Raw genomic sequence first — 26,445 nt, forward strand, 5'->3', positions numbered from 1 at the left:
TTTTTTCCAATGAAAGGAGAACGTTTTAATCCTCTAGCCCTCCCTTGGTTGCTGCCACATAGTAGGAGATGATAACAAGAGAGAGGCGAAGAAACCAGATGTGTTTGGACATCTCACGTTCTACTCATGGTGTTAAGCTCCACACAGGAAATGTACATGGCATGCTTGGCCTCGCCACCCTCAGGCAAAAGAAATGCCATCCTCATTCCATTCTTTCTCTCCAATGAAATCTTTCCAGAGCTCCTAGCTGCCTCAACCCCCAACCCCTGCCACATGCTTAAAACAATCCTCACTGTATTTCATCTGATTTATCTCCTCCTCAGCGTAGCTTTACCCACCACCTCTTCAAGTAGATAAGCTTGTTCTTCTCTATGACATCCTCCTAGTGTATATCATAATCCACAACTATTTTCTTCATTCATTTTCTTTTAAACTAGTTTATTTTCCTTTGGTTTGTTGTCTACTTTTAGGAGAGCCAAGACTTATGAAAACAGAGCTAGCCTCTCTTTCCTGGAGGAACACCAACGTATTTCCTATTCATTTACCCTCCTACCTATAGGGTCCTGACTTACTGCTTGCAACAGCAGGCTGAGGTAGGACACAGCACGGCTACTTTGTCAATGAGGCCATTGAGGCCAGAACAGTTAAAGGAATGACTGGTGCAACACAGATCATGAGTGAGGGGACCTCAATTACGACCAGGCCCACCCAACTCCAAAGCAGAGACCAGTGGCAGAGCCTGCAGGCTCTGAAGCCAGTGACTACGTTCAGATTCTGGCTCTGGCACCTGCCAGCTCTGTGCAGCTCTCTCAGCCTTGGGTGAGTTATGTAAGCGCTCTGTGTTTTAGTTTTCCCACCTGTGAAATGGGAATAATAATGACATTTCCTTCATGGGGAGGCAAAGGTTGAAGAAGTAAAAACATGAAGGGCTTTGAATAATATCTGGCACATGGTTGCTATTCAATACATTTTAGCTAGTGGTTCAGCTTTGCCGTGCTGGTAATTCATGATTTCTCACATTTGAATAGGCTTTCACAAAAGTCTGAATTAAGATAGGTACTCCCCCATTTTTCAGATGAGGAGAGTACGGACCAGAGATTTCTAGCCACTTGCACAGACCACAGAGCTAAGAAGCTGGTAGAATTAGGACTAGATTCTGGGCCCCTGGCTCCTTCTCCAGTGGCTGCCTTTTCAGGCCAAAATTTACATGGGCTCTAGGTTTCCAGGTTGCATGTGTAGACTTAGGGTGCCAAAGCTTTCCTAATTCCTTAAAGGGACTGACAAAACGCATAAAATGCAGCGAGGTCTCTCTCTGCCAAAGCAATGTTGTGAAAGGGATATCCAAGCCAAGGCTTTATAAAGAGTGGCTGGTGGGCCTGTCAGAGTAGAGATCTGGGCCCCCTGTAAGTTTTCCCTCATGAGCAAGTGAGGGTCCTTCTGGCCCTGCTGGCATCTCCCCATCACAGGCCTTCGATTATCCTTCATGGCAGGACCTCAGCCGCTGGCCAGAAAGACTGGTGGTTGCCTGCACGGGGTGATTGGAAAAATTCCTCTTCTGTCTAACATATCCAAAATAATCTCCCCAGACAGACGGCCAATTCTACCATTCAAGATACTTCTCTGGGATAAAGCGCTGCTCTTCTAGCCTCTTGCCCACAGGGCAGGGGAAAGTTTTCAGGGTCACTTCTGAAATCTGGCTCTCCCTGGCTTTCCTCCAATCTACCTGTCAAACAATCCTAGCAAAAGGGAAGGAGCCTCATATTTTAGCTCGGGCAGCTTCTATGTTCCAGGAACAGGTAGCCTCTTCTGCATATACTGTATCATTCAACCCTATATCAATACTGCAATATATGTAGTAGTGTTTCTTTTTGATGCATAAGGAAACAAACTCAGAAAACTTAAAGAACTTGCCAGAACTTACTTAGCTCATAGCGATGGGCCTAAAATTCAAACCCAGGCATGTGCAGCTCTGAAGTCTCTGCTGTTTCCATGACAGCAACATTTCCGAGGTCATGAGCTCAGCAGCTTGGCTTTCCGTGCGACCACGCACGTATCCATGCAGACTTTTCTGCCTTGTTGGGCGATTCAAGATGGCATCATTGGAGTCCCCCCGTTTGAAAACCTGAGTCCGTTTTCTCGGAGGCTAGGGGTCATGCTGAACGTTCTGGAAACCTGTTCTCCCAAAGTCGAGAAGGCATGAGGGCTAATGCTAGATTAACCTGGAAATCTCAACCTAGTTTTACTCCAGTATGGCAGTTCGTTGTTACCAAAACTTCTGTCTCATGGGCCTCACCATCAATGATTCAGTACCACTCAGCCCGGAGGAGGGTGCCTAGGAGCAATGCTTCTTGCGGCTCCTCCGTTTTGAATATAAAATGGTCAAGAAAAAGAATGTGTGGGTGGTCCTCCCCGCATCCAAGAAACTTCTGGGGAGTCTGCTATGGCTCAAGCCTGAACCAGTTCTGGGTTCCGTATTAGAGTGACCTGTAGGTGAGCAGCGTGTATGGTTGGCAGCTCATTCCCGAGACAGTATCAATTCTGTGTCGTTCTTTTCTTTTATCCACAGCCCAAATGCTTTATCTCACATGTCCACCACGCTGTGTAGATGTCCAGCTTGGTAGTCCAGAGCCTTCATCTCTCCCCTCATTAGAGTTTTTTTTCTTCTTCTTCTTTTTTTTAATAGCATATCTCTTTCCACTGTTATATTACAGTCATTCAACCAAGCCCACCAAAGCCTTCAAGTGGTATGTGAGTTCCTGGTATACACTCTTAAGTTTTCTTTGTTTCCTTCCCCTACTCACAATAACAAAGCGTAGACAGTTGAAGCCATACATAAGGTACTGAACAGAAACTTGTCTCTTGTCTCCTCCATCCTTGCACTAACGTATATCCTGTAAATCCCATCTTTAAGGAAGGGGAATTAACATGCATGGAGCATCTGCCATACGCCAGGCACCACTTTCCCTCATATTGTCTTAAGTACGCCTCAGAGCAACTAAGAGAGGCAGGAGTTTTCATACCCATTATATAGATGAGAAAATTGAGGCTCAGGGAGGTTAAATAATATGGCCAAACTCAAACTCTTGAGGGTCTTCTTTCGATCGTCCTTTGCTTAACTTTGAAGGCTAGGTCTTTCTAGTACAAAGCACTGGCTAGCTAGCACTCAAGACCTTCAGCTCTTCTGACGCGGTCTGCTTTCTGGAGGAGCCAGGTATTATAATATGCTGTTCTTTGTCACTTGTGGCCAGGTTGAAAATTAGAGCAAGGCACGTCAACTTTACGCCTCACTGGTCACTCTATAAAGCAACATGAAACACACACATATCCGCAAACAAAATCTAAAGAAACCATGACTTTTTAAAAGGTGTTTTAGAACCTACAATCAAAAAGCCATTTATTAACAGTCCCATCTACATTCACCAGTTAGGTGGCCCTGTCATTTATCTGCTCGGACATCAAGCAGGTCGGCAACTATTGTTTTAATTAATTAATTCAACCCTTTATCCCCAGGGCAGGCCCTGGGAGACACCTGGCTTATTTTCACAGCGGTCCCTGATGTTCAGCTGTCAAGCCACATCACGACTGGCCGTATGAGCTTCATGCAAGGCCAAGCACTTAATCTCTTTAAAGGAGACCTGTCATCACTTTCTTTCACTCCGGTGCAGCCCCAGTCTATGTTGAGACATAACGTCTCATGCACCTGTCTCTCCTTTCCCAACCTAACAGCCACCAACTGGGTTTAGACGCTTCTCAATTCCTCTCTGAATCATTGTTCCTACAGTTTGAGTGCCTGCTCTGGGCTGGGCACCACGCTATGTGTTTCATATTCCTCTTCTCCCATTCACAAGACAACCATGCAACATAGTATTGTCATCCCCAGATTCCCCCAAAGGAAATGGAGTCTTAGGAAAAGGAAGTGACTTGACCAAGATCTTGTAATCAGGAAGTTGCAAAGCAAGGATATGAACTGAGTTCTGTATTGACGTCAATAATTACGTTTCTTCCACACTTTCGTTTTGCCTCTAGCCCTGCCTTTAATCGCTAAGATCTGGGAATGAAAAGCAGGTGCTAGCTAGACTATATCCTGCATAAAAAGGTAAAATAGGGGCCCCCCAAAAGACATGGCATTGAGAGGACCTAGGGGACTTAAGAAATTTCAAACAAACTTTTAAGCAGTCTTCTGTGGAAGTACCACGTAACTTCTCTCCATTGTTTGGTTTGTGGGTGCTTCAGTAGATTTCACATTGCTCCTGATATTTATGTACAGTGTATTTATTTGGTGGTGGGGGTGAAGCTGGGGTCCAGGGCTAAGAGGAGAAGGAAGAGACGGTAGACACTCGGAGTACACTTGGCTTTGTCATACTGGCTGAACTAAAAAAAAAGATAGTAGATGAAACAGGGTATTGGGGTGTAGTGGTCCCCAAAACCTGAATAAAGGAGAAGGATATTTCAGGTGAGGAAATAGCTGGTGCGAAATTCCAGGGCTGTGACAGGGCCCACGTTCCACAGCCACATGTGTTCCTGGGGGGATAATGGCTTTCAGAGGGATTCTTTCTGCAGAGAAGATGCTGAGCTTGTCTACTTATCTTCCTGACCAGCCTTCCATGCCAAGTCATCCATAGTTTCAAAAGTTCCGACTTTCACATTCTTCCCCCTTGCTGCTAAGCATTTAAAAAGAAGAGGAAGGAGGAGGAGGAGGAGAAGAAGAAGAAAAATAAAATCCAGCCATCTCATCACCATTGCTTCTTAGCTGCCCTGGGGGTGCCCCCTCTAACCTGAAACCTCCCATAACTGTCTGGGGCACATGGGGTCTCCCAATGGCACCTTCATTTAATGCCATTACCGTGGGCTCCAGGGTCTTAAAGCCTGGTACCTGCCCTCTCTGGCTCTTGCTACCAGAAGGAATTGCGCTTAAAAGCTATCCGTTATGTGACTAAATTGCCTCTTTCTATTGCATCTTGCATCCAGGTAAGATGGCGGGACAATTAAACTTCTCATTCCCCTGGTCATGGAAGTAGTTTGAAGCAGGTCTGCTGAGCGCTTCCCAAAGCATTTCCAATAGAACACTCGGCCCATGATCGTGTCTTCAAAAGGTAAGTTTAGCGATTGAATCTTCTTGGGAAACACGGCACACTCTATCTGAATCTTGGAGACCCCTAACGCATACTGGCAGATTAAAGGCACAGGGAAGTTCTGCAGTAGGAAACCTCTTTAACCAGGTATTTCCTAGACTTATTTGGTTAAGGAACCAAACTTTTTGCATTATCCCTACACCCTTTGAGAAGGGCTGCTCTAGAAAATAATAACCCCTTCCTGGTGCATGTCATCTCGTATTTTACATTCTGTTAGAGCAGGAAGTGCGGAAGGCAGTATGATTTGCACTTTTACAGGCGATGACATTGAAGGGCAGACGTGTAAGTGACTTGCAGTAGAGAAAGCAGCTGGTAGGAGGCAGACGGAGTCAGGGTTTCTGATCTAAAGGGTGGGGATCTTGCTGCCAAGCTGCCTGGCTTTTTTGTTGAGGCCGTCTGTACCCCTTTAATAGCCGTGTCTAGACCACACATACAGAGCAAAGTGAGCTCTGTAAATAGGTTATTACTGTTTGAAAAAAAAACACAGTGGGGTAGTTGGGGAAAACTAAGTAAAGAAATACTTGTTTAGTGCATAGAGGGTGCTGGGTGCTTTGCCTCCATTACCTCCTAAATCCTCACAATAATCCTGAGAGGTAAGTGTTATTATCACCATTTTACAGGGCAGCACACTGAGGCTCAGAGGGATTAGGTAACTTGCCCAGGGTCAGCCAAGCTTTACGGTCACACTTAATTGCAAAAAGCACTCCCTGGCCTCCTACCCCACTACCAGTTTCTCATAAATAGCACCATTTCTGTGATCCTAGAGCCCAACAGAGAGAACTAGATTCATCTGGATGCCTCTGCAGACTGGACCCTGTTTGTGTCCCAGCAGCTTGTTTAGACAGGACTGGTTCAATCTGGAGGTTCAAGAACAATAAGAATATTGAGAATTAGTAATTCTGCACTCAGAGGAGATCAAAGGGAGTTTACGCTGAAATGGTTTGACAGTGTTTTGTCCCACGCTGGAAAGTGTATTGGGGATTTTTATCCCCCAAGCCAAACAAAATTGTTGATGTCTTCTTAGGGCACTGAGTGAAAATAACCAAGATAGATTCTGGAGATTCCTCAGGCTGAGAAGTTGCTTGTAAGCAAACAGTGGGGGGCAGGAAGAAGGCCACGGTTCTATTCTGGGCTATGCACCCACAGAACGTGTGACCTTGGCAAACCTCTTAAACCCACTTGGCCTCAGTCTGTCATATATAAAAAACAGGGGTGTGAGAAGATGCTCAGAGGTGATAATTACTGTGAAGGATAAGGTCTGTCTGGAGGTCAGAGGTTACCACTTCTCTGACCTGGATGGCATCCTCTCACCTAGTTAGTCCTGCAAAGAGAGGTCATTTTAGGTCCATAGGATGGGAGAAGTTTTGGTGCCCTCATCCTTCCCAAGTGAAAATGAGACAGTGTCCCCTACTTTGTACCTTACAGGGAGGGCGCTGGGAACCACAGGCCTCGGGTGCTTCCTTCAGTGGTTTCCTGGTTACCTGAGCTTGTGTCCCAGTTGGGGAACCTGTAGACGGCTTGTTTGTAGTCTACCTGTTTGGGGCTGGTTGGCGTGGAGGTGTAGGGACCCTACTGCTTCAAACCTTCTACCGCCAGGCTCGGGTGAGGAGGGCCCTTAGGGGTGGAGAGGGCTGTGGTAGTGCTATAAAGAGGGAAGGAAGCCGAAGGAGGCCCTGGGGCTCGTGAGAGGGAGAGGAAAGAAGCCAATTGCTGACCTAGGCCTGGGCAGGACCCTGAGCTGAGCAGTAGAAATTTCCAAAGGCTCCTACGATAGGAGGCTGGTTTAGGCAATTCCTCAGCCCCCTCCCAGATCACACTCCACGTGTGATTTCATTTCCCTGCCTTACCCCGCTGCAAACGAATGCCTCGGATGAGCTCAGACTTGAGAGTGACTCACAAAAGAGCATCGGGGCTGCCAGGCCTCAGACGGCAGATTATGATCGGCTCCTTTGTAGGTCCCTGCGCACGTGAGGCCTGCTCCAGAGGAAGCTCTCTGTCTCCTGTCCGGGTTTCCATGGGCAAACACAGTGCACAGGTGTGGCTCAGGCCCCCACAGGGGACCAGCTGGGTACTGCATTCCAGACGTTCTTGGGGCCTCCCGGGGACCACTGCCAGTTCACCCGACAGAAACGAGATCTTAAGAAACCTCACCTCCTGGGTCCCTCAACAGAGGAAAAGGAGGGGGAGCTCTGTTACTATTCGGGAGAGAGACACAAAGGCGGCCACGCCTAGATTCCAGAGTGTGGGCGGAGGGATGTCATCAATACTTCAGTAGCACCAGCTGTCAGGACCCAGCCCCGGGCTTCCCCTCCACCCCTCCTTGCAAGGCTCAGGGTCTTCCCACCAGAGGATGTCGGCAGGCTCTTCCAGGCTGGGGGCTGGGGGCAGGAAATGATGTCAGCGATGCCGTCAAGGTGAAGCCAAAACATGGCATCTCCAGGGGGCAGCCAGTCTGGGGGTCGTGGCTGAGTGAGTGGCTTGGTGCGTGCAGGCTCTGTGAAGGCAGGGACAAGGCTTGCGGAGTCCCTGACCGCCGTGGTCCCTTAATAAACAGTTGTTGAATGACTGACAGAGAGGGGGTAAAGTGAGGATTATTGAGGGGTCTTAAAGAGGGTCACTGGAGAGCTTGGGAAAGCAGAGGTCTCCGGGATCTGGGTTTGCAGAGGGAAAAGGGAGAATTAGGGAGGAATCGAGCACCGACTCTGTGGCACAGACATTGCGGTTGGCGCTTCACATGAGTTACTCCTTTTAGATCCTACCCAGGAGTTATTACCCCTCTGTATGAGTTGAGGTTTGTGAGGCTATGTGAATGGCCCAAAGATAAATCATTTGTTAAGTGGCAAAGGCAGGATTCAAACCTGGGTCTTCGGATTTATCTGCCTTCATCTTGTTAGGTCGTGATTCCCCCCATTTTATACAGAAGAAGACTGAGGCCCCGAGAAGCCAACTCACAGGTAATAGAAGGTGGAGCAAGGATGAGAACTCAGAACTCTGACCTCATTCTTTCCAAGCCCTTCGTGGCCTGCCTGATCTTCTCCAGTGACGGGTCTCCCTCACTGCAGGTGGCACTGAATACATTGCACAGCTCTGCCTGTCCCCGAGGGGGCTGGGACGCCCCTCATCCCGCAGGCTGCATCTTCTCCCTCATCTGCTCATTGCAAGCCAGGGAATCCCTGGCAGCCCCTTTGGGGAGGGCAGACATCTGGCTCACAGCTGGCCGAGGTACGGCTCATGTAAGTCTGTGGCAGAGAATGTGGGCTTTGTGTGTGTTTATTTTTCTTTTCTCTGTAGACAGTAAAACTGGATAATGAGCCTGATGAAAGAAGTACCTCCAGAGACTGGTCAGGAGTCCTGGTTCTAGCACCTGCTAGAGGTGCCAAGCTGTGCCCCTGGAACGCCCTCTCTGGGTCCCCAGTTTCCCATGGGGAACACCAAAAGTTGCACCAAATGACACCCCAGCTATTCTCCCAGCGCTGACTTTCTAGAAATCTATTTGAAACAGGTCAGCATGCATAGACCAGAAGAGTCAAATACTCTTCCATATGTAGCAAACTCTAAAATTAAACACACATAAAATATTTTGATGTTTAAATCAAACCTTGGCATTTTCTATTCTCTTTATCCTTTTATCCTTGTATGAATTTTTAAAAGTAGTCTTCATTTTATGATAAAAGTATATTTTCCCTTCATAGATGCATAGAATTTCAACCTCTTTTTGTTGTTTGCATGCATTTTTTTCTAAAACGTAATTAAGAACCACAGAAATTGGGGTGGCTACAGTGGTGTAAATATAAAAACTTTCCGGGGTCCCTGATTATCTACATCTTATGATGGTTAATTTTATGTGTCAACTTGGTGAGGCTAGAGTGCCCAGTGGTTGGTCAAATACTAGTCTAGATGCTGCCATGAAGATATTTTTAGGTTATGAATAGCAGTTGTAATCTGTTGACTTTAAGTAAACCAGATTACCCTCCATAATGTGGGTGGGCCTCATCCAATCAGTTGAAGGTCTTAAGAGCCAAGACTGAAGTTTCCTAGAGAAGAAGGAATTCTGCCTCAAGATTCACATGGAAATTGGCCTATTGGTTCTGTTTCTCTGGAAAGCGCTGACTGATATGTCTGTTAGATTCAAAGATTCTTCCACCAGAAATGTCATAAAATTCATTGTTGTTAGACTTTTTCCAGGAATGCTGTCTTCATTCTCTGGCTATGTTACATCACGGTCATGAGTTCAGGACTCAAGCAACCTGAGTGCGACACCAGCCCTGCTGCTTACTAGTGCGGGGTCTTGTGTGGGCAGGGCCCCCACTGGGCCTCAGTCCCCTTACCCATCAAACAGAGGCTGGGGAGCAGGGTGTGTGATGGTAACCCCTTTGCTCAGGGCTTGCTGGGAGGGTCAGATGAGTTGATGCATTAAATCCTCTGAAACAGAACATGAACTTGATAAAGAATAAACACTACTAACATAATGAGTATGACTCCTCCTCCTTTTATCAGCATTATTAACTGGACTCAAACGATATTTTTGGTGCACCGGCTGGCAGCCAGATCCTATGCTTGGGAGCTGGCGACGGGAGATGAAAGTCAACATCCTCCCCCTTCAGGAGTTCAGGGTTGACTGAAGGGGGGAAAGCTCTGTGTGCTCCATGAGCCACAAGACAGGAGGGCATAAATCATAGCTCTCCCAAGCTTTCAAGGCCCAGTCCAAATCCTATCTCCTTCACGAAACCTTCCCAGATCCCCCTCTTAGAAATTAATCTCCCAGCTCCCATGTCCCCAGGGCCTCTGGCTTGTACCTTTCCTGCGGTACTTACCACTATTTACCTTGTATTAGAGTGATTTATGCACAGGTCAGCCTCTCCCCCTAGAATGTGAGTTTCTGAGGACAGAAATATTTATGAAGGGCCTTTCCATGACTTTGGCTCTCGTCTGAAGGACCAACGTAACAGCATCAATAATCTGCCTCACATCTTAAAATGACTTTATGGCAAAATAATTAAAATGGAATATCGTTTTAAAATTATTTTCACATTTTTATTCTCATAGTCATCCTCTCTTTTTTGTGTGTCCATTTTATAGGTGCTGTGCAGAAGGCAGAGAGCTTGCCATGACCTGTACCAGGTCACAGAGCCGGTTAACAGCCAAGCTAAGCCTAGAACCTGGACTGTCTGTGCTCAGCTGTCTAAGGCTGGCACTTAGTTGAGACGACTGTGTAGCATATGCCTGGCCCTGTTAGGTCACTCTTACCGACTAATTCCACACCCTGCCACGCACAAGCAGTTTGGTGTCCTAGTCGTGTGAGTTCCCTCCCTGTTTAGACAAAATGAAGCCGGATGAAAAAAACTGCATCCTTTAACTGCTTTTCCAGTCTGGTTGTGACTCCTGCCCGGACAATTTTCAGGTTGGCAAAGGCTGGTCTCCAGCAATTTCTCCAACAAAACCATGTGGCTTTGGAGGGATTAGAGCTGGGCGTGCTTGCCCAGTGATCTTTCCACTCTTCCTCCCTCGGACTTCTCAAGGCCTCGTGACAACACTGAGATAGAAGCTCAGTTATCTGCTTCTGACAGATGAGGACCCTGAAGCTTGAAAAGATGGAGTGAGTTACGTGCCCAAGGCCACACATAGCCAGGGTTCAAATCCATGTGTGTTCTGATGCTAAAGACTTTCCATTATGCCCACATTGGATTCCTTCTCTAATTGGGGGGGGGGCACTTGGAAAGCAGAGGCTGATTCTCCTATCTCTAGCTGACCAACTTCATAAGATGAGTGAAGTTGGTCAGCTAGAGATAGGAGAATCAGCCTCTGCTTGGAAAGCAGAGGCTGAAAATCACTAGAGGAGTGATTTTCTTGGAGAATTAGTCAAAATCATTGGATGATGACAGCAACCCAAAGAATCACTTTTGAGATTGGTACATACTAATAGAAGGCTGATGATGATTCTTTTTTCGTCTCCCAGTTTGGAATTTGAACACATTAATCGGCAAAACTTTCCACTGTGATTTTCTACTGCAACCTTCCTTCCTGCAGCCATATCTGACTAATGAGAACACCGAATAAAACTCTTCATCCTCTCACCCCCATGCCTTTACTTCTGTCGTGTTTCCCACTTGGAATGTCCTTTCTCCACACTTATAACTAGGCTTCCTTCCCTCCTTCAAGATCTGACTTGATTGGGCCTATGGACTGACTGAATTGAATGAACGCCAATTTTTACCTTGGTGTGAGACCAGCTTTCATGCAATAAATAGTAGGGGAAGAGTCAGAAGTAAAGGATAACTAATAATTGGAGGCAAAGTAGGGACATTGGTGAGGGCCACGTTTGGTTAAGAAGTTTACACTCCCTCTGTTGAGTGGTGGGGAGCCATGGAACAGAGGGGTGGGCTACATGAAAGGACTTATGTTTTGGGAATGTAAATCGGGTAGGAGAAAGTAAAAGTGTTTTCACTTTTACTACTCCATAGTAGACTCTTAGAGTAGTCTAATTATATGGTGATCAGAACCTGAGCCAGGGAAGTGGCCGTGGACTGGAGAGGAGGGAGAGACAGGAGGTATTTCGGATGGGTAAACTAGAGTTATTTCCCTAGTGGAATCTTGAAAAGAGGTGGCACAACACAGAAGCAGGGATATGGGCTCTGGAATGAGGCAGGCTTGGTTTTGAATCTCAGCTCAGCCACCTGCAGGCATGTGGCTTTGGCAAGTCATATAAACTCACTGAGATTCAGTTTCTTCATCTGTCAAGTGGTAATACTGTTGAGCACTCATAGGCTTTTGTGAAAATCAGCAGAAACAACAAAAACACAAAGGTAGTCACACGGTAGGTGATCAGTTAGTGATCGTCTTCATAGGCGACAGAGGACATCCTGGCTAAGACCTGGGCTGGAAGCATTGCTCTGCTGTCCCTTGTCAGCTGTCTGAACTTGAGCGAAACTGAAGCTAGGAGAACCAGGTAAAGTGGAGATACTAATGGCTCTCACAGGTCTGTTGTAATGAACTTTAAATCCACTGGGAGAAATGTATGTTAAGTGATGGGCCCAGAGGAAGTCCTCAGGTAGGAGGGAGTCGTTATCACCAGCATTATTAGTGCCCCATGGACACTGCTGGCTGGTGATCCAACTTCCATTCCCACCCCCTTCCCTCTTTTCCTCTCACATGATAGAATCTACAAATGCTAAATACTCTTTTTCCCGGCTTCCTTTGCAGCTAGGGTAGCCATGTGACTGAGTTCTGGTCAATAAGACATGAGCACATGTCTGCTGGGGGGATCCTGGGAACGCTTTTACTTCCATGATTAACAGAAGAGACCCAGTCAGGATGGCCCAACACCCCTCTGCCCCTGATTCCTGCTTTAAATTCAGGGATGATGTCTGAGGCTAACTCACAATCATGAAGAAAAGGCTAAGAGAATGACAAAGATGCCAGCCAGCCCAATGCTGGGGAGCTGCCAGTGTACACCAGTGCCAACAGCTATTCATTTATCCAGAGTTCTTGTCCTGTGAGGAGAATAAACCCTTACGTCCAAGTCACTGTATTTGGGTTTCCTGTGTACTTGTAGCTGAATGTTGGCCTAACTGATATAAGAAGTAAGGGAAAGACAGCAGAAAAAGTCACTAGGTGGTTTCAAGCAGCAACATTTCAGCTAAGGAAACTGTTCCATGTTTTTCATATAGGCTCTGTGTTTCCCTCCTTCTGTGCTTTCTCTTACAGGAATCTCCCTAAACAGAGCCTTCCCGCCCTGCTCTGTGTCCCCAGCCCCCATCTCTGTGTGCATAAATCTTCCCAGCCTCAGCCTAGTGCCACCTCATCCACGAACCATCTCCATCCCTCCATGTACAATGAATCTCTCCTCTTTAAATTTCTGTTTGAAGCACTTTAGGTTTCTACTTTTTTAATTACATTTTCAAATACTACGTAATAATTTGTTATCGGTGTTCATATCTTACCTCGTCTCATAGAAACTAAGTGCCTTTACATATATTATTTCTAAATGAGATTGTGCATGAAAAGTGTTTGGCACAATCTTACAAAAAGTTAGGTATTATTATTATTATTATTATTTTGTACTTCCAATGTTTGGTCTAGTCATTCAACAAGTATGTAGTAAGAATCTACTTAGTACAAACATGTGATGACGATCTATGTGTACCATCAGGATTAATAGCATCTGCTCTGAGGACAAACTGTTTGGGCTTCATGGGACAATTTTCTCAGTTTCTTTATCTTTCAAATAGGGATAATGGTAGTAAAAGAGGTATTATGGGGAATATTGATTTAATATATGCAAAGCATATAGAACAGTGCGTGTCATGCATCAAACGGAATATTATTATTTTGTTATTATCATTACTAACCATGCTATTAGTCTCAAGGGAGATAACTAACATGCTTTCTACCATATAGTAGGACCTCAATAAATATTGAACAGATAACTTGTGAATAACTTGTGTATGTAAAAAATTCCAAGTAAGACATTTAAATTCATATATAGTTAAGTATATTAACGTTCATGAATAATTCACTTAACAAATATGTGTTTTTAAATTGATTTTCTTTGGAGATTACATTAAGCATTTCACAACAGCTCTTGAAGTAATTGGAGAAGCACTGGCAGATACCACAAAGCCAGAAAGAGGAATGACTCAGGTCAACTAGGAAATTCACTCATTTTTAACCTCAACAATTGTCTATACTCTCCCTGCTTCAGCTCAGCACCTGGGGAGACTTTTACCACCTAGGTCTCCAGAGTGAAAGTCAATGCTCTTCTCTGGTTCACAGGTAACCCCCCCCCAGGCTGAGCCCAACACTCAAGATCAGCTTTGTTTTCAGCCCCTCGTGGAGAGTCTGGGCTCTGCGATCAGAATGCCTGGGTTCATCCTCCTATACTTTTGATGGGAATGTAAACTGGTGCAGCCACTATGGAGAACAGTATGGAGGTTCCTCAAAAAACTAAAAATAGAGTTGCCATATGATCCTGCAATCCTACTCCTGGGCATATATCCAAACAAAACTATAATTCGAAAAGATACGTGCACCCCAGTGTTCACTGCAGCACTATTTACAATAGCCAAGATGTGGAAGCAACTTAATGTCCATCGACAGATGAATGGATAAAGAAAATGTGGTATATATATACCATGGAATATTACTCAGCCATAAAAAGAATGAAATAATGCCATTTGCAGCAACATGGATGGCCTAGAGATTATCATACTAAGTGAAGTAAGTCAGAAGGAGAAAGACAAATACCATACGATATCATTTATACGTGGAATCTAAAATATGACACAGGGCTTCCCTGGTGGCGCAGTGGTTGAGAATCTGCCTGCTAATGCAGGGGACACGGGTTCGAGCCCTGGTCTGGGAAGATCCCACATGCCACGGAGCAGCTGGGCCCGTGAGCCACAATTGCTGAGCCTGCGCGTCTGGAGCCTGTGCCCCGCGACGGGAGGGGCCGCGATAGAGAAAGGCCCGCGCACCGCGATGAAGAGCGGTCCCCGCACCGCGATGAAGAGTGGCCCCCGCTTGCCGCAACTGGAGAAAGCCCTCGCACGAACCGAAGACCCAACACAGCCAAAAATAAATAAATAAATAAATAAATAAATAAAATATGACACAAATGAACATATCTATGAAATAGAAACAGACTCACAGAGAAAACAGATTTGTGGTTGCTGGGGGGTGGGGAGGGGGAGGGACGGATTGGGAGTTTGGGATTAGTAGATGCAAACTATTATATAGAGAATGGATAAACAACAAGGTCCTACTGTATAGCACAGGGAACTGTATTCAATATCCTGTAATAAACCATAATGGAAAAGAATATGAAAAATAATGCATATATATATATTTATAACTGAATCACTTTGCTGTATGGTAGAAATTAGCACAACATTGTAAATCAACTATAACTCAATAAAATAAATTTTAAATAAAGAATGGCTGGGTTAAGATTCTTGTTCTGCTACTTGCTAACAATCCCTCCGTGCCTTCGTCCACCATGTACAAAATGGAATAGTCAGAGTATCCCTCATACTGAGTGACTGGGAAGCTGAACTGAGTTAATCCGAGTAAACTGGTGAGCGCTGTGCGGAGCAGAGGGTGTGTGTCAGTAGGTTGACTCGTCTCATCGCGGTTCCTCAGCAGTGCAGCCTCTCTGAGTTGTTCCCTGGGTTCCTTCCACACTCCACAACTTTGCACCCGCCCATCACACCTCATTCTTTTTCTTGTTCTTCACTGGAGATTCGTCCAGACTCATTACAAACGGCACCCTCAGGGGGTACATGACATGACACGAGCATGCGTTCCCGGAGTTTATAATCTCTGGGGGGAAACCAACAAGTGAACAATAGCACCACCAACAACAGATAAGCTTACGAGTGAATCACTTAAAGGACCCCTTTCCCAAGCACCCATAGCTCCTATTAGTCCGGGATATTTGACATGTCTTTCTATTCACTGTTTGATGTAAGAGAGTGCTAGGAAACACCCGGGAAGACAGTCCTGTTCCCCTGAATTGGGGTAGAATATCCCATCTTTGCTGATCAGGGAGGGGACTGGTTATTTGCCGAGTACCTATCATGAGTTGGCCCTGCGGGAGTACTTCTTATGTCCTCATCTTTTTTTTTTTTTTAATTGGAAGCATTGAAAATCTATTTAATTGTTCAACGATATTATATCTTGGAAATATCAGACAAAAGTTCATGAATGTCTTCCCTTTAAGAAGCCTCTAACATTTATGAGATTTATACAAACCCTGTTGGGACAACTGATTTCATTTTAAAAGGTCTAAGAACTTTTTATTTAAGAATAGTAAAATGAATTTAAATATAAAACATAAAACGCTTAAACATGTCCTTAAAGTGTGTTTTAGTCCAAACGTTGCTAATTCGTAGGAATCAACAGGCAAAACTCTTGCCGTTGAAGTAAACTAAAAATGAAGTTGTCTGATCTAGCTTTCGTCTTAGTTATTTCATTCAGTTCTGAAATTCCTGTAAGAGTAAAGCCACATTTTGATAATGTACTTACACTTGTATGTCCTCATCTTTAATCTTTACTATCACCCTACGAAGTAGACAGTGTTACTCATTTTAAACAGGAGGAAACTGAGGCACAGAGAGGTCATATGACTTGCTTGCACTGACACAGCTGTATGCTGGCTCCGGAATTTGCATTCAAATCTCTGTGCTGACAGAGTCATGTTTCCCTGGGTTTTGCTGGAGAGGAGACGGAGCAGTACGGGATTAGGCGAGCGGAGGGAGAATGAATAGAGAAGTTCAGGCAGGCAGGAAAGCCAGATTTTCTACCCTTGCCAACCCTATTAAGGGCGGGTCCTGACCAAAATCCTGCCAGGTGTACATCAATAAGAGAGGAAAACATTCCTGTGTAGGCTCATTTTATTTGCAGAGTGGGAATTACTGGGCTATGATCCCCAGAAGTGCTTCGCTTGGAAACCAAGAACTTTGGCCATTGTATTCTTCTGACTTCATATTGAACTACTCACGGTGTGTTGGAAAGCCTGCTTTAGAATCAGTCGTTCTTCACTTGGGATCTGGATTCTAACACACAAGTTGTCAGACTTCAGGCCAGCGATGTGACCTCACTGAGCCTCAGTTGTCTTGTCTAAAAATGGGATTATTGGAGATACCAACTCAGAGGTTGATAATGAGAGAGTATAAATGACGTGTGACTAGGGTGCATGTAAAATGTATTGTTCAGACGGGGACACTGTGTGGGGAGAGTCCTGCTGAGAATTATGCTGGGACAACAGGGGTAAACTGGTGCTGTCTTGAGGAAACTGCACAGTATGGTCACACCAGGCGTGAGCTGTAAGAAGTGTCTAGCCGAGGGGCTGCTACCTGGTAAGCCCCTGCAAATGCCCTTCCCTGCCAGTATTTTAAGCACAATTCCAAAGTCAAGCTGCATTGCAGCACTTACAATTTTCTGACCATATTAGACCCACAGGCAGCGATAGCTCAGCCTGGCTCCTATCAGTCATCAGTTAGTCATATTTTTAAGTCTGATCGACCAGTGAACGTGTGGAGACTCATCAGAACAACGCAAGAGGCTTCTCAGTGTAGTTAGGACAGGACAACGGGAGAGAGTTTGTTTATAGGGAAGAGGAAGGAAGGTGTGTGCTGTAATCTATTTAAAAACAAACAGAAGACACACCAGCTTCAGAGCAGAAGATGAGAAGGGGGGATGTAAAGGAACAGGGGGAGATAAGTTAGAACACTCCGTTTAGTCACCTATATCTGCTAAGGAGCGAAGATGGAGTGGCCAACATATTCCAGCAAGGTGAGGCATCTTTAGCAACTGCTGGACAATACCTGGTGGAAATAGGAGAGGAAGGCAGAAATCCTAGGATTTCGTTCTTCCTGACACACGGTGGATACTTAATACGTGTTCAGTTTCTTTCCTTTTGCTTCTTTTGTGCTAAGGATTTGTAAAATAATCTGAGAAGGTGATTTACAGTTTACACCCATAGCCTAGAAGCTGATGATCACGAATGCCTGCGTGGTCATCAATTTCTCTTCCTTTCCTCCCTATCCCCCACTCCCTCTCTTCCCTCCTTCTCGCAATTTACTGAGCCAGGAATTGAGGATATGAGGGTGAATAGACAGGTTCATATTTGTCAGAGAAGACAGACCTGAGCAGGTAATTAACCACAACTGTAGTTAGTGCCCTGAGATAGAGTCTTCTCCTCACCCCAAACCCTTGACTTTTACTACAGTTGACATGCCCACGTGGCTTTAACGCTGAACTCACGGTCTTCCTCCCACATCTGGCTCTTCTTCCTGCCTCCCCTGTCAGAGTTGATGACATCACTAACCCTCAAGCCCTTGTCTTTTTACTACACTGCAGTGCATGGTTCACTGGAGCAGAGTCTTGGGGAGAATGTGATTTGAGTTTTCATAGAGACCTGCAGAAAGTTCATGGGAGAGCAAGGGTCAGGGGGTGCAAATTCTGACCACTAACTTTGGGGTTGCATTAGACATGAACGTGTGTGTGTGTGTGTGTGTGTGTGTGTGTGTGTGGCAGTGGGGGCCTATGTTGGGGGTGGGAGAAGGGATCTCTGAGTCGAGGTAACAATCCTAGCTCTGATGAATCCAAGTTCATCATGGATTGAGGAATGTATATCTCCCCTTCCCCTCTGCAGTCACCCTCACCCCTTGATTTGTCATTTTCACCATCAACAACAAAAAACCCAAAATACAGTAGGAGAGAGCCTAAGTCTCTGTTCAACCTGCATTCTCAGAATAAAAAAGACTCATTTACTAACCGCCCTCTGTGACAAGAAGACAGCAGCTCCTGCGGAAATCTCCACCCAGACACTCTCCACCCCCATCCCTCCTTATCTATCATCTATTTACCCATTTGAGTAATGGGAGGAAAAACCAGCTTCATAATCAATCTCATTTTCCCCGAGTGCTCTGTTAAAAGTCATTTGCATTTCGACAATGGTCCAGCCGTTTCTTATCCCATCCATCAATGTGAATGATAAATTGGCTGCCCGGTTTCCATCTGATCTTTAAATGAATAACTGCATGTTATCAACATAAATTTGCAGTTTGGCCTAGAGCTGGTTTTTCATGGGGGTGGGGGGGATTTGCTTCCTTACTAAAGCGTTTCCAATTTTAAATTTATATTATGTCCACATAGTAGTGTGTGGTGGAGAGAGAGAGCAATGTGACGGGCTGGGGAAGAGAGAGAGTGAAGGGGTGAAACCACAGACATGAACACCACTAATTAGAATGGGAAAATAAAATTCTTTCACTTGGGGCCACAGGCAATGAATGTTCCTTAAAAAAAAAAAAAAAGTGAAGGCCCTGATACTTACAGATTTGCAACCAGGTAATAACTTTGCAAAATGTGACTGACAGTTACCAGATTATCTCCTTTATCACACCTTTATTTCTATTAAGCAGGGCTTATGCTCCCAGCAGGTTTCAAACATGTGTTAATGCTGAACATCCCATGCAAAAATCAAAGGGCTGTAGTGACTGGAGCTTTGTGGAGGGATTCTACAAATAGAAACACCCAGAAAAAGGGGCAGAAAAACCAGGGTAGAGCAACTACAGCTTCAGTCTGCTCTGGCTTAAACAAATATCTCTTCCCTGCAACCAGTGCAGACCGTCAGGAGCTTCGGAGGGAGGTGACAGGAACGTAGGGGAAGGCATACAGATCAGCAATCCTGCAGAAATTCTTTTTTTTTTGGTCTCAATGAAATCTTAGGATTCTAAGAGTTGGTTGTTTTAAAGGACTAATTCCCATAAGACATAATTAGCATTTATACGACATTTTATTATGAGTGTTCTTTTTCTTTCCATCCAAACGTCTAACTGCTCTGAATAGTGAACCTGCTGGTAAACCCTCAGCAAGAGAGGAAAGTGATCAGAGTCCCAGTTTGTGGTTTAAAACTGAACCCCTCCTGAGGTCCAAGGTAGTAGTTACTGGATCCTCTTCCCAGGAGTTTGCACAGAAGGGGCAAAGGGAAGTAGATGCTAGTGAAGGATCTAAACTAGGTACTGCATATCTACTAACTCAGTCAATCCTACCATCTGCGCTGTAAGCTAGGTATTGTTATCCCATATTAGAGATGAGGAAACTGAGCCCAGAGAGATCCATTAACTTGCTCATATTTAGAAAATCATAGTTAGGATTTAAACTCAGATCCTTCCTCATTAGCCAGCTAAGTGGATGGAAAAAAAGAGCTCAGGATGGTCTCTAGGTCCATCCATGTCTCTACAAATGACCCAATTTCATTCCTTTTAATGGCTGAGTAATATTCCATCATATATATGTACCACATCTTCTTTATCCATTCCTCTGTTGATGGACATTTAGGTTGCTTCCATGACCTGGCTATTGTAAATAGTGCTGCAGTGAACATTGGGGTTGCATGTGTCCTTTTGAATTATGGTTTTCTCTGGGTACGTGCCCAGTAGTGGGATTGCTGGGTCATACTGTCATACAGAGTGAAGTAAGTCAGAAAGAGAAAAACAAATGTCATATATTAATACATATGTGTGGAATCTGAAAAAAATTGGTATAGACCATCTTATTTACAAAGCAGAAATAGAGACACGGATGTAAAGAACAAGCGTATGGATACCAAGGGGGAAGGGGGGGGGTGGGATGAACTGGGAGATTGGGACTGACATATATACACTATTGATACTATGTATAAAATAGATAACTAATGAGAACCTACTGTATAGCACAAGGAACTCTACTCAGTGCTCTGTGGTGACCTAAACGGGAAGGAAATCCAAGAAAAGAGAGGATATACGTATAGCTGATTCACTTTGCTGTACAGTATAAACTAACACAATATTGTAAAGCAATTATACTCTAATTAAAGAAAAAGAGGGGGCTTCCCTGGTGACGCAGTGGTTGAGAGTCTGCCTGCCAATGCAGGGGACAGGGGTTCGAGCCCTGGTCTGGGAAGATCCCACATGCCGCGGAGCAACTGGGCCCGTGAGCCACAATTACTGAGCCTGTGCGTCTGGAGCCTGTGCTCCGCAACAAGAGAGGCCGTGACAGTGAGAGGCCCGCGCACCGCGATGAACAGTGGCCCCCGCTCACCACAACTAGAGAAAGCCCTTGCACAGAAACGAAGACCCAACACAGCCAAAAAATAATAATAATAATAAATAAATAAATAAAAATTAAAAAAAAAAAAAAGAGATCAGGAGCTGTTTGGAGGTTTTCTCTCTGGATCCCATTTTGAAGGATCCCTGCTTCCCCTCTGTTTTGTCTTTTAAATTTCCTTCCAATATCCGAATGTGTGCATGTTTTCCATTGGCTCCTTCATATTCACTCTTTTCTACCCTGATCTGTGCCTCAGAGAACAGCCACCCTTGCACTCTGGCTTTGAGTTGTGTTTGGCCAAAGGGAGGACCTGGTGGCAGATTGGAGGGAGGGAGAGGATGACCTTGGGTCACTGCCAGGTTGCAGTGGTGGTTTTCCAGGTCCTGCCAGGTGGCCATCTTCACAGTGACTCTCTCCAAATTGCAGTCACCCAACAGTTGTCAAATGTTTTGATTCAGGACCCCTTTAGACTCGTAAAAATTGTTGAGGATCCCCCAAAGAGCTTTTGTTTCTCTCTCAGTGTTTACCACGTTAGAAATTAAAACTGAGAAATTCTCAAACACAAGAATCCACAAGCATACATTCCAGTAAGCCATCAGGGTGAGGACACCATCACAAGTCATGTAGCCTCTGGAAAACTACAGTGAGCGCTCATGACAGGATAAGAGTGAAGGAGGCAAAAAAATATCTTAGTATTACTGGAAAAATGGTTTTGACCTTGTGGACTTCTGACAGAGTCTCAGGGACCCCACAGGTTTCCAGCTTTGAGAACCACTGCTCATACTGCCCCTTCAGACTCACCCTGGGATGCTCCCCCAGCCCTTGTTAGATCTCTCACTCTGCCTGTGCCCTCAAAATTACCCCCTTATTCAACTCCCCTCCATCATTCCATTTTGACTATGCCCTCTGTTTCCTACCGGAACCCTGACTCATCACGGACTAGGGTATGACTGGAAATTCACCTTGGAGGTAGGGCTGGGGCCAGAAGTGGCTCAGGCATGCCAGCAGCAAAGAAAAATATTCCTTCTACTTGCACTGACCTTTTTCCTGTGAACTTTGATTCATCTTTTAAATTGTATTTATTAATTCCTCACTGACAAAAGGGTGTATCTAGAATCAGAGAGATGACCGTTTCTCTTTCCTAGACTCAGGCCAGAACATAAGAGATCTATTTCCTGTTAGAGGTGTAGACAAACTGGACCATCTTTAGAGGAGACTCTGCAAACCGAGTTCGTAAGGAAGAAATTAAGGAAAGTTTTCTCTGAAGAAAAGGAGCCTCAGAGGAACTTGGCCATTTTCAGCTATCACTTCATCCGGTGGCCTTTGTTTCAGGGAAGAGTTCTTCATCCCTTCTACTGGGGTCCCATTGAATTTGTACCAGATCTCAACTGTCCCATATCGCTTTATATTGTCATTATTTGCATATTTCTCTTTCCCTTTCTAGACTGCTAGCTCCTCAAGACAATTTCAGTCACCAAGGCAGTTCCATCTCCCGTGTGTGATAAATGTTGTTGAAGGAAGGAGTAGAGATGGCACTCTTTGTCATAACCGCCATTTTCTTTCCCATTGTCAACAGGAGACAGTTCATGCTTAGCTGCAAAGACCCGTTTTTTTTTTTTTTAAACAGTTTTCTAGGGGTATAATTGATCTACAAAAAAAAAAAAATGCACATATTGAAGATGTATAATTTGATGAGCCTGGACATATGCAAACACCCATGATACCATTAGCACAATCAAGGACATAACCAATACCACCCAAACTTTCCTTATGCTTATGTCTCTTTTTTAATGATTGTTTTCTGTGGTAAGAACACTTAACATGAGATTTACCCTCTCATACTTAACAAATTTTTAAGCGTGAATACAGTGTTGTTAACTGAGGGCACTATGTTATACAACAGATCTCTAGAATTTGCTCATCTAGGTTAAGTGAAACGTTTTACCTGTTGAACAGTGACTCTCCATTTCCCCTTCCTCCAGCCCCTGGCAACCACCATTCTATTCTCTGCTTCTATGAGTTTGACTATTTTAGATATCTCATGTAAGAGGAATCATGCAGTGTTATTTATATAAATCACATAGGAAGTCATTCAATATGCCTGCAGAAACAGAAAGGGAAGCCCCTGAAATGTTTATGCAGGTCTTGTGATACCTTGGGGATGCATGATTGGAAATAAAAAAAACCTGAGTTTCCATCCCAGCCCCACCACTGACCAGTGGGGCTGCCTTTCACAAGTCACTTCCTTTCTCTAAGCCTCATGTCCTCAGAATGAACGGTTTGGACCAGAAGAGTGAATACCAACTTGTACGCATGGTTCCACATCTCAGGGTGCCGTTGCAAGGGATCTGGAATCCACAAGGGTAACAAACACTGTTGGATGCCAAAAAAACTGGTATCTCTGGTGCGTATCTGAATTATGTCTTCACATATATGGAGCTGTGCTTATAACTGATCAAATATAAGACTCAAATCACTCTTGAAATTGGTATGTATATTTTGACTCTTTTCCAATCAAAAGATAATAAAATTATTTGGTGTGTCATACTCTGACTCTAGAAAGAAGCTCTTGTTCTTCGGAAAATCGGAAATCACTGAGCCTCAAGCCTCGGTTTTGCCTCTGAAGGCTGTGGATCTGAGGCAGGAAGCAAGAACAGGCAGTTTTTCTCACCTGCAGATAGGAAGGGCTCTGCTAACCATAGTTATCAACACCGATGTAGGAAATATCTGGCAAAAATCAATGAACATGTTTTCTAGTTTTCTAATTTATTTCCTTCTCCACAGACAACATCCATGACATAAACACAGGCCCCATACTATGAGAAGAGCCTGAAAGTGTTTAAAGCGTGTAGAGGCAATAAGATCTTTTTTTTTTTTTAAACAGACAAAACATTATTTGCTCTCACTTTCACCCATGCTAATCTATTATCATCACTCAAAAATATTTTAGGAACTTCCTTCCTCTAATGGATGAAAGAGATTGGGGGGAGAATTAAAGCTATGGAATAACATGTCTGGGGAGCCACTAAACAGATTAAAAGAAATTTGTTAACTTTCAGGGATATTTGTCAATGCCCAATTCAAGAAATTCAGTGACAACTGAATGGGAATTGTCACCTCTTATAACCAATGAACTAAACAATCATGCTTTAAAATTTTTTGATAATTCTTTTCTATATTTCTGCTACCAAAATAATACATATCTATTGTAGAATTTCAAAAATATAGAAAGCCTCAAAAGAGGAATACATAAACTACCATTAATTTACATGCAGTATTTTATATGCTTGCATATATTCCTATCTCCATACTTAGAAATTTTAAATGGTTTCATATTATTTATTCATGCTGTTTGATAACTTGCTTTCTCTTAAAAATTTTTATTACATACTATTAGACACATAATAAAGGACTGTAAATAAAGTATATATAAGTTATAAAGCATGATAATCAAATGAATAACCATTAAGCTACAATCCTACTTACAGATTCAAATATCACCATTATTGTTGAACCTATCTATATGATTCTCCCCAGTTCTCCTGACTTGAATGCAGATGTGATGCTGGAGCTATAGCAGCCATATTGTGGTCATGAGGAAAAGGCTAAGAAATTTATGAAAAATCTGGCCTTGACAATTCTTGCACCGACCTATCTACAAATTTCTGCTTATGTGATTTTAAAATCTGGTTATATGATTTGCTTAAGTACTATAAATCTGATTTTATGCAAATGAGAAATGAATATAGTCCTGATTGAGATGGCATCTTTCATCCACTTAGTCCCCAAACTAGATCCTCACATTCAACAGCAACCAAAAAGGTAGTGAAGAAGTTCCACAAGTAATTTTTCTAAATCAGAGTACACATTTCTTAGTGAGGCTAACATGGTCTGGCCACTCCCTGTTTTCTCAGAGAGTTGTTATCACTCTGCCTCATGCATTTGGCTTCACCCACTTGACCCTTGATAATTTCCAAGAAAATACTAAATTCTTTCCAGTTTCATGTCCTTCAAGCATTCTATTTCATTCACCTGGATCCCTTTCCCCTTAAGTTACCTTCCCCTTCTAAATGAGCCCCACCTGTTACTGTCTCTTTGTAAGCAAGTCACTAGGCTTTGAGTTCCACTAGAGGAACCTCCATGTCAACTTTGTTGATTGTACACCAAGCAGAGTCTAGCACAGCACAGGAAAGATTATAATCACTCAAAAATATTTTGTTAGATGAGAGGTGAATATGTCATGTACTAATCAAGTGTCAAACGATGCCTATCCCCAGTTGTTCTTTAATTTCCCAATCTCGGGTTTTTCATCTTTGAGATGGGTTAATAATCCTTCCCTCTCAGTGCTGTTTGAGAAATAACTGCAATCATTGTGTGTAGGGGCTTAGATAGGGGCTTGAAATGTGGTTCATTTGCCTCGATAAGAGGACTCTTTATTTCCCAATCGACAAATTTTCCTTCCAACTTCTCACTTTAGAAGTAATACTTGGTAGAATTATTATTATTGATAATTATAATCCGCTCCAACACATGCTGACTGCTTGCTCATATACTTTACATGCCAGTATGTTATATACATTATTTATTTTTGTGATGTAGCCTCTGTTATTATCCCTTTGTTGCAGATGAGGAAACTGAGGCTGAGGCTAAGGACAAGCCTCTTGGGATGCTTGGCCGCTGCCTACAGACAGACACCTGCAGTTGGGCTTGGTCAGAAACTAGCTAACCAGAGAGCTTGCTATTTACAGGATGTGTTCCCTGCACTTGCTTCATTTTGTTCTTTTCCTGAGAAAAAAGGCAAAGCAGAATAAAATGAGCTGATATCAAATTTTTTTTAGAAAAGCACCTTCCAAAGACTGCTCTGAGGTCAATACGGATTTTCATTCCAATCTTCTCTCCTCCTAGATCCACAGTCTCTGAAATGAAAATTGATGCTCAAGCTGGTGACCCCAAGGCAGGATCCTCAACCAGAAAACAATGCCTGAGTCAGGCCTGGTGCAGCATAACTTTCCAGGTCCAGAAAGCAGATTGATACACATTACAGAGATTTTGCGACAAGAATTGATAGCAAAAGCCATTTGTTTTAACCAGAGCTCCGTATTTAGAACCTTATATGTAGGAGGTGTTTAATAAATGCCAGTTGAAATGCATTCCATGGTCTCATGTTACAGTGAGATTTTATGATTTTAATATAGTTTTTTCTGCATGTCACTCAATTTAATATAGCAACCCACGCTCTTCAAAACTTGCCCCAAACTTGCCTTCCAGTTTCTTAACATTCCAGCTCTTGCACTAGTTCTAATCACACCTGAGTACTGTTTCCTAAATACGCCCTGGCGTTTAGTTGCTCTGTGCCTCTGCTTGTGCTGCTTCCGAGAATTCCTACACCCCAGCCCCACCTCTTTTCATAAAACTGGCCAACTCATCCTGTAGGTCTCTGTTTCAGTGACTTTTCCCCCATGAAGTCCATCCCAGGTAAGACATATCCATACCCATGAGCTTTCAAATTTTCTAGATATAATTATAGCAATATTTTCCATCTGGTGGCACAGCGTGGCTGGCGGATAAAGCATAGACTTTAGAGTTGGAAATATCTGGCCCCAAATCCCAACTCTGCCACATCAAAGTCATGCATCCTGGTGTGATTTACCTAAATGTGAGCTTCCATTTCCTCTTTGGAGGTGAGGGTGCTATGACTTGCCTGTTAGGGCTGTTGTGGGAATAA

This window comes from Balaenoptera acutorostrata, chromosome 9 (assembly GCF_949987535.1).
Source record: "Balaenoptera acutorostrata chromosome 9, mBalAcu1.1, whole genome shotgun sequence".
Lineage (NCBI taxonomy): Eukaryota > Metazoa > Chordata > Mammalia > Artiodactyla > Balaenopteridae > Balaenoptera > Balaenoptera acutorostrata.